This window comes from Nomascus leucogenys, chromosome 3 (assembly GCF_006542625.1).
Source record: "Nomascus leucogenys isolate Asia chromosome 3, Asia_NLE_v1, whole genome shotgun sequence".
Taxonomy (NCBI): Eukaryota; Metazoa; Chordata; class Mammalia; order Primates; family Hylobatidae; genus Nomascus; species Nomascus leucogenys.
Genome location: NC_044383.1, coordinates 125,594,417 through 125,601,959, shown reverse-complemented (window position 1 = coordinate 125,601,959; position 7,543 = coordinate 125,594,417). Strand labels below are relative to the sequence as shown.

The 7,543-nt window shown below is 41.9% G+C and overlaps 1 long non-coding RNA gene across 1 annotated transcript; it reads left to right on the top strand.

Annotated features, from left to right (window-relative positions):
• Positions 1–302: 302 nt before the first annotated feature.
• On the top strand, positions 303–5,926 carry LOC100606841. Its single transcript, XR_178056.2, has 4 exons — positions 303–364; positions 1,870–1,993; positions 2,330–2,398; positions 4,464–5,926. It is a non-coding gene; the product is annotated as an uncharacterized LOC100606841 (long non-coding RNA).
• Positions 5,927–7,543: the final 1,617 nt, after the last annotated feature.

Below are 7,543 nucleotides of genomic sequence, written 5' to 3'. Positions count from 1 at the left end.
TCAAGTCCTGAGCCAGCCAGCTGCTCCTGACTGCTTACATTAAACTAATTTGTGCTGCTACATTGCAGCTGCTTAATTTTTAGTCTGAACTTTATCACCAATAAGTGTTACAATAACAAGCGATATGATGGTATCTCTGAAGAAATACCCATCAGCCCCCAAACAATGACAGCCTTACAAGAGTAGACTGCAGAAAAACAAATTTAAAAAACAACAACAAAAAAAAAAAAAAAGAAAGGAAGAAAATTACCCCCACACTGCCTCTTTAAAAGGGGGGAGGGGCAAACTTTTAGTGGGAAAGGCTTTAAAATGCTGCTTTGTTCCAAAGGCCATTCTGCAATGATGAAGGGGGATGATTGAAAAGGTTAGTAGCAGGGGAAGAGTTAACAAGTAAGATGTGCTTTTGCTAAGAGGGGGTGATTTGCAAGGTGAGAGCTTTAGAAGGGGGAAGGCAATTTCCTTACAACAATGCAATCAGTACTTTCTCTCTTGCTCACCGTCCTCCAAAACGCTATGCAAACCCAAACTGCAGCCTGGGCGGTAATTTCAGAGTTGCCCCAAACATTATTCTTTGGCCAGCCGGGCCCTGGAGCTTACAATATTCCATGTTGTTTCCCATGTTTTCCTGTGTTATTTTCCTAGCTCAGTGTAAATGCAGAAACTCTTCTTTGGGCAGAAACAGACACTGACCTGAACTGGTTTAAATTCCTGCCAAATATGCAGGCACTGTTTTTGCTACATTTTGGAATTTGGCTTAGAGCATATGTCAGGCATTTATTTGTACTCAGAACTAGAATGGAGACCTAACAACTTCAAAAAATAAAAGTTTTTTTTTTAAGCATTAAGAATGTCCTGAAAGTTTTCTATTATTAATTAATCTGAATATGATTAATGTTTTTAGTTAAGATATCTCATTACACACTCTCCTGTTTACTGCAGGGGAAATTCAGCTTCACCCTGCTCAGTAATTACAAAAACAATTCCTTTGAAAGCAAGGGAAGAACACCCATGTCAGCTATTTACAGCATTTTAAAAATTCTGTGGTTTTCAGAATTAAGGTTCAAAGTGAATGTTAATAATGTTGAGTAATAAAGTAGTTTTTCTTGCACAGATATACTAAATGTAAAAAGAAATGTTTACACTGGAATGATTTTCCCAGGGTGGGAATCGGGGCTGGGGAGTTGGAGGTTTGGGCCCACCCTAGGTTTTTCAACTTGACATCTTTACATCTTACGGTTCCAGCCCAGGTCCTAGCAGATTTCTTTTTTCAGAGAGCTGGTAAATCACGCTATGGGACTGACTCAGAGTGCCACAGGGCATGGCCTTGTTTCGTGGGTTTCTGTTGATGAACCTCCGTGGCAGGGAAACTGTGTTTGCAAGAGCCCTCCAGGAGGGGATCCTAGGGGAAGTAGATGGATGAGGAGTCCCTGGAGCCCATCAGGATTTCTCTTCCCCTCCCCCTCTCTGGTGCCAAATGGGTCACTCGCACAGTGCAAGGCTTTCTCTCCACAGGGCTCAGCGTGATACCTCCGTCTGCTGTTGGCAAAGCTTTAAGACTGCTGGGAACTCAGACGAAAGCATCCTCAGGCTTGGAGGTGTGGCAGGGTGTAGCTAGAATGAGTGCAACTTTTTAAAATGCGCCTAACCATAGGCAGGCTGGGAAGGCCCCAGGACGGAAGGGCAGCTGAGGGGAGGGTCGCTGAACAGCAGCTTGCTCTTCTTAATGATAGAATTGGCAGCGGTGTTTGGTTGCTCTTGAACAGAGTAAAAGACCTTAATAGACCAGACGTCCTATTAAAACCTCAGTTGTGAAATTAGAAATTACCTTGATGGAATGTGACAGTCTATCTTACCTATCTATTCTTTCAGAGCTGGACTAAATTGGTCTAACTAGGACACTCGAAGGCTTGTGAATCAGTTGACACGATCAGTGTGAAAAGCGGATATGAAGACCCAGATGCTGGTGTGTACGTGTGCATATAAACCCCAACAGGTATGAATTCAGAAGCAGTGGATATGCGGGTACTCTTCACTCTCAAGCAAGCCCCACATGACAGAAAGTTCTTGCTACCAGCCAGGAATGATCTCACAGGGTTGAGCAGTTTGAATTGGCTACTTTCCTGAAAATCTCTAGAAACGAATTCTTTTCGACATAGCCTTTTCCAGAACAGCACCAAATTAGAGTAAACTCCATAAATCCTGAATTAGAATTGTAATTCTGAAAAGCGACTATCTTTATTCTTGTGGGCTCCATAAGCAGCAAGGGACTCTGGTCACCGGTTCCTTAATCGCGTCTCTGAACTTCCCTCAATCTAGCTTTGCTTTTTAGCTAGAAATCAAGCCTTTCTGGCTTCCAATTGTCGGAGAAGTGGAAACAGTTAATGGAGTATGCAATGAGGTATGTTCTAATTTCCAATTCACAGCATTAACGCTTGTAGTCATGAGCTTGAAATGTAGCATTTTTCACAGAGGCAAAGTGTGGAAAGTAGTATATATGAGTAAGGAGTACAAATGTTGTTTTGCATTTTTGCTTACATCTGAGAGCATAGGCCAAATTACAGAGTGACAAAAGTCAGATATATAATTGTGTTTCATAGCATTTTTCTTCATAGAATTATAAATGACAAATGATTTATCTAAAATTAAAACCACTGTTACTATTAATATTTTTATATAAATATAAAGCATTTTTCCTCCTAAGATCTTACGTGACTTTACAGATTATCAAAAGAGATAATGTACATGAAAGTGTTTTGCAACCTATGGATGCTATTACATAAGGATTATTGACATTATTATCACATCTGTCTCCAAATTTTTTTTTTTTTTTATGGTGGAGTCTTGCTGTGTCACCCAGGCTGGAGTGCAGTGGCGCGATCTTGGCTCACTGCAAGCTCTGCCTCCTGGGTTCACACCATTCTCCTGCCTCAGCCTCCCGAGTAGCTGGGACTACAGGTGCCCACCACCACGCCCGGCTAATTTTTATATTTTTTAGTAGAGATGGGGTTTCACCATGTTAGCCAGGATGGTCTCTATCTCCTGACCTCATGATCCTCCTGCCTTGGCCTCCTAAAGTGTTGGGATTACAGGCGTGAGCCACCGCGCCCAGCCTCTCTCCAAATTTTAACAAGTAATTTATTCTAAGGGCTGGGTACAGTGGCTCACACCCGTAATCCCAGCACTTTTGGAGGCTGAGATGGGAGGATTGCTTGAACCCAGGAATTTGAGACCAGCCTGGACAACATAGGGAGATCCCATCTCTACAAAAAAATAAAAATGTAATAGATAGTCATGGTGGCACACGCCTGCTACTCCTCGGGAGGCTGAGGCAGGAGAATTGCTTGAACCTGAAAGGTGGAGGTTGCAGTGAACCAAGATCGCAGAACCCGGGAGGCAGAGATTGCAGTGAGCCAAGATCACGCCACTGCATTCCAGCCTGGGTAACAGAGTGAGACTCCTTTTCAAACAAACAAATAAACAAACAAAAAATCTATTCTATCTTTTATTTGCAAGATAGGTAAACAAAGGTATATTGATTGTGCAAAATCTTCCAAGAAACAGAACTAAAAGACAAAAATCTTGTCACAATTCTTCACTCAACTAGAATGTATTGTCTGGTTACTGTGTGTATTGTAAGGGGGCAATCCTGATGTCATGTGACTGAAGACACACTCTGAATAACTTCTTCTTTCTCAAAATATATATCTCCACCCATGTAAAGTGCCCTCCCATTCAAACATCAGGAAACTAGACAACAGAATGAGAGGTCAGTATCTCTGAAATCCCTCAGATGGCATGCACCCCGCTACGCTAGATCCAGAGCATGAACGGTGGGAAAGATCTGGACAGAGCAACTCCCACGCAGAGCAGACCTATCCGTGAGGCTCACCTGACATCGTGCTCAGAGGCCGTGATACTTTTAGGTGCCCATGAAAATGTTTTAATTTCTTTTGAAATCAGAAGAAAAAAAGGAACTTTTAGGTCAAAGAAAGTTTTTTTGTTTGTTTGTTTAGACAGAGTGTTGCTCTGTCACCCAGGCTGGAGTACAGTGGCGGGATCTTGGCTCACGGCAAGCTCCACCTCCCAGGTTTAAGCAATTCTCTGCCTCAGCCTCCCGAGTAGCTGGGATTACAGGTGCCCACCACCATGCCCAGCTAATTTTTTGTATTTTTAGTAGAGATGGAGTTTCACCATCTTGGCCAGGCTGGTCTTGAACTCCTGACCTTCTGATCCACCTGCCTTGGCCTCCTAAAGTGCTGAGATTACAGGCGTGAGCCACCGCACCCGGCCTAGAAAGCCTTTTTAATATATACCATATTCATCTTTATATCAAAGATTATAAAATACAATTTTTTACTTTTTCACTGGAGGAAAGAGCCCATGAAGGCAAAAAGTGCCTGGGTTAGTTTCCTATTACTGCTGTTACAAGTTCCCACACACTTAGTGACTTCATTGTCTTACAGTTCTGGCGGTCAGAAGTCCAAAATGGGTCTTACACGACTAAAATCCAGATGTCGACGGGGAGGAAGAACTGAGGATCCTACGTCATGTTAGGGAGCAGCAAGAGCACTGTAGTAAGACATAACCATCCTATGCCGCTCTATGTCCTCTGCCCCATGCTGCTTATGTCCTTATTGAAGTTAAGAGTCTGGCTGTCATTGCGAATCTCTGATACTGCACATTTGATGAAGGGCTATGAAAAATTCCCCCAAGAACAGCAATGCACACTGATCCTACCAGCTCATTCACTTTAGAATACACTTTCTAAAGCCAATACTAATGGCTGTAGGCAAATAGAACAGGACTGTCAAGATACCTCTACCCAGTTCATTTTACACATAGACTGTCTGGTTCTCTGAGGTCACAGCACTATAATCTTAAGGTGACCATTAAGATCTGATTGACACATTTTCAGGATTTAAAGGAAAATGAAAAGAACGTGGAAGGCAGCTGTTTGTGGCGCTGTAATAGATAGCCATGTTTACGAAAACAAATTCAAGTTGAGCAATGATCTGGCAGATTTTGTTTGCCGGGGAGGACCATTGAGCTAATGGCACCCACAATTTTCCCACTTCAAGAGATTTTTTTTTTCTCAATGACATTATATAACTGATTCAGATCTCATTTTTCCTTTACATACCCAGACACAACCCTAGAGATGCTGAGCCCCCAGATATTTCACTTTTTATCAGCTATTTGGCACAAAGAAACACTTTTGCAGTCCATAGTTTAAACTAAACAAATGTCTGGGAATCCTTTGTGATTGTAGGTGCTAATTTCAACTCTCCTGTAACTCATTCCTTGGTATTACCATCTATAAAATGGATGTAGCAATAATAAATTAAGTCATGAAATTGTTTATGAGGAATAACCACTGATGGGATTATGTGGCACTTTACACACATAAAAGCCTAAGTAGTCCAAGCAATCAAAAGTAACATTTCCCAGTGACATCTCCATAAAAGCCACTTTCTTCCGAACAAATACAAACTTTCCAGAGATGTCTAAGCCACAGAACTGCATAGGCAGACGTGAAATGTAAACCCTATAGCGAAACAGAGAAACGAAACAAAATCCACATTTGAACATTCGAGTTTTATCACAATTGCAATACATCTAACAGTCTTCCTTGTTTTAGTTACTATATATTCTTTTTCTTACCATCATGAAGAAAAGATATCACAGAAAATGATGTTAAAGACAGGCCTAACATACACTTTCTGAGTTTTCTGGTGAAAGATTATGTTTTCAAAAAACTTCTCCAAGGGAAACTCTTTGAAGTGTTTTTACTGCCATTTGATCAGTTAAAATTTTGTTATTTGCATTATTTTGAAATGTCTTTGTACTCTAAAGCCTGGTAAAAGGATGCATAATTGTGGAAAACAATTTAATAAGAGAAAACAATAACAATATAAAATACATACGGAATTCCTGACTCCAAAGAATTGAAATGGGGAGAGGGTGACTAAAATGAAGAGAAAAGTTGACAAGTGAAATTCCAAGCAGTTTTATTTTTAATGGGAAAAAAATTCTCCACTGTTAATGTGTAATCTGCACAAAGACAAGGTTAAAAAAGAGAAAGAGCTAAGTCAGGAAAGTCAGGGTGTTACATCGGATTTGTGCAGATAAATTATATAATAACACTTTGGATAGAATACTTAAGTGAAACTGGAATAATGACATCCTGAATACTGTTTGGCCACAAACAGTAGAAATTTCTCCCTTTGTAATGCCTTCCACCTCATCCCTGCAAAACAGGATAGGGAACAGGGCAAACTCTGAACAGCAGAGAACTACATCCAACCAACAGCAAAGAAGAGAAAAGAAACCATGAAGTGGGGTTACATTATTCCAAAATATTCTTTGACATTCCCTAGATTTTTTTTTCCCTTTTGCTACTGTACTTGCCCAACCATGCTGGGGTGTTATGCTATTTTAGACATGAGTTAACAGGTCTCTTTACATACACACATTTCCACATTCCAGTGAGACCTATTATATCCTTTTCCTCCCTACCCCACCCTTGCAGCGCGCACACACACACCACTCTCTCTCCTTCTCCACCCACACAGTACCATCCCCCTCTAGTATTTTTTCCTTGTTGTTCAACACTTCCCCATTACTGAATGTTTCCAAGGCCATGCAAATCCACATGCCTGAGAAAGGTTTTCTACCATACGACATGGTTGATTCTGTGAAATAAAATAGCTGCAGACAGAGAGCAGGTAAAACACAACAAATGGCAAGAAAAAGGAAGAGCTTTGACTTGGCTGGTAATTGAGAGGGTGGGAATAGACCTCAGGGGATGTTGCAGCCCTTGCTACTCAATATGCAATCCATGGACCCATAGCATCAGCTGGGAGCTTGTCAAAAATGCAGACTCTAAGCTGGGCACGGTGGCTATAACTATAATCCCAGCACTTTGGGAGGTTAAGGCAGGAGGATTTCTTTTTCATCTTTTTTTTTTTGAGACGGAGTCTCGCTCTTGTTGCCCAGGCTAGAGTGCAGTGGCAGGATATCAGCTCACTGCAACTTCCGCCTCCCAGGTTCAAGTGATTCTCCTGGCTCAGCCTCCTGAGTAGCTGGGATTACAGGCGCCCACCACCATGCTCAGCTAATTTTTGTACTTTTAGTATAGACGGGGTTTTGCCATGTTGGCCAGGCTGGTCTCGAACTCCTGACCTCAGGTATCTGCCCACCTTGGCCTCCCAAAGTGCTGGGATTACAGGCGTGACCCACCGCGTCCAGCAGATTTCTTTATTATTATTATTATTTCAATAGTTTCGGGGAAATAGGTGGTGTTTGGTTACGTGGATAAGTTCTTTGGTGGTGATTTTTGAGATTTTGGTATACCCATCACCCGAATAGTGTACACAGCACCCCAGGAGGATCTCTTGAGCCCAGGAGTTTGAGACCAGCCTAGGCAACATAGAGAAACCCCATCTCCACAAAGAATTTAAAAATTAGCCAGACATGGTAGCACACACCTGTAGTCCCAGCTCCTCAGGAGGCTGAGGTGAGAGGATCACTTGAGCCTAGGGGT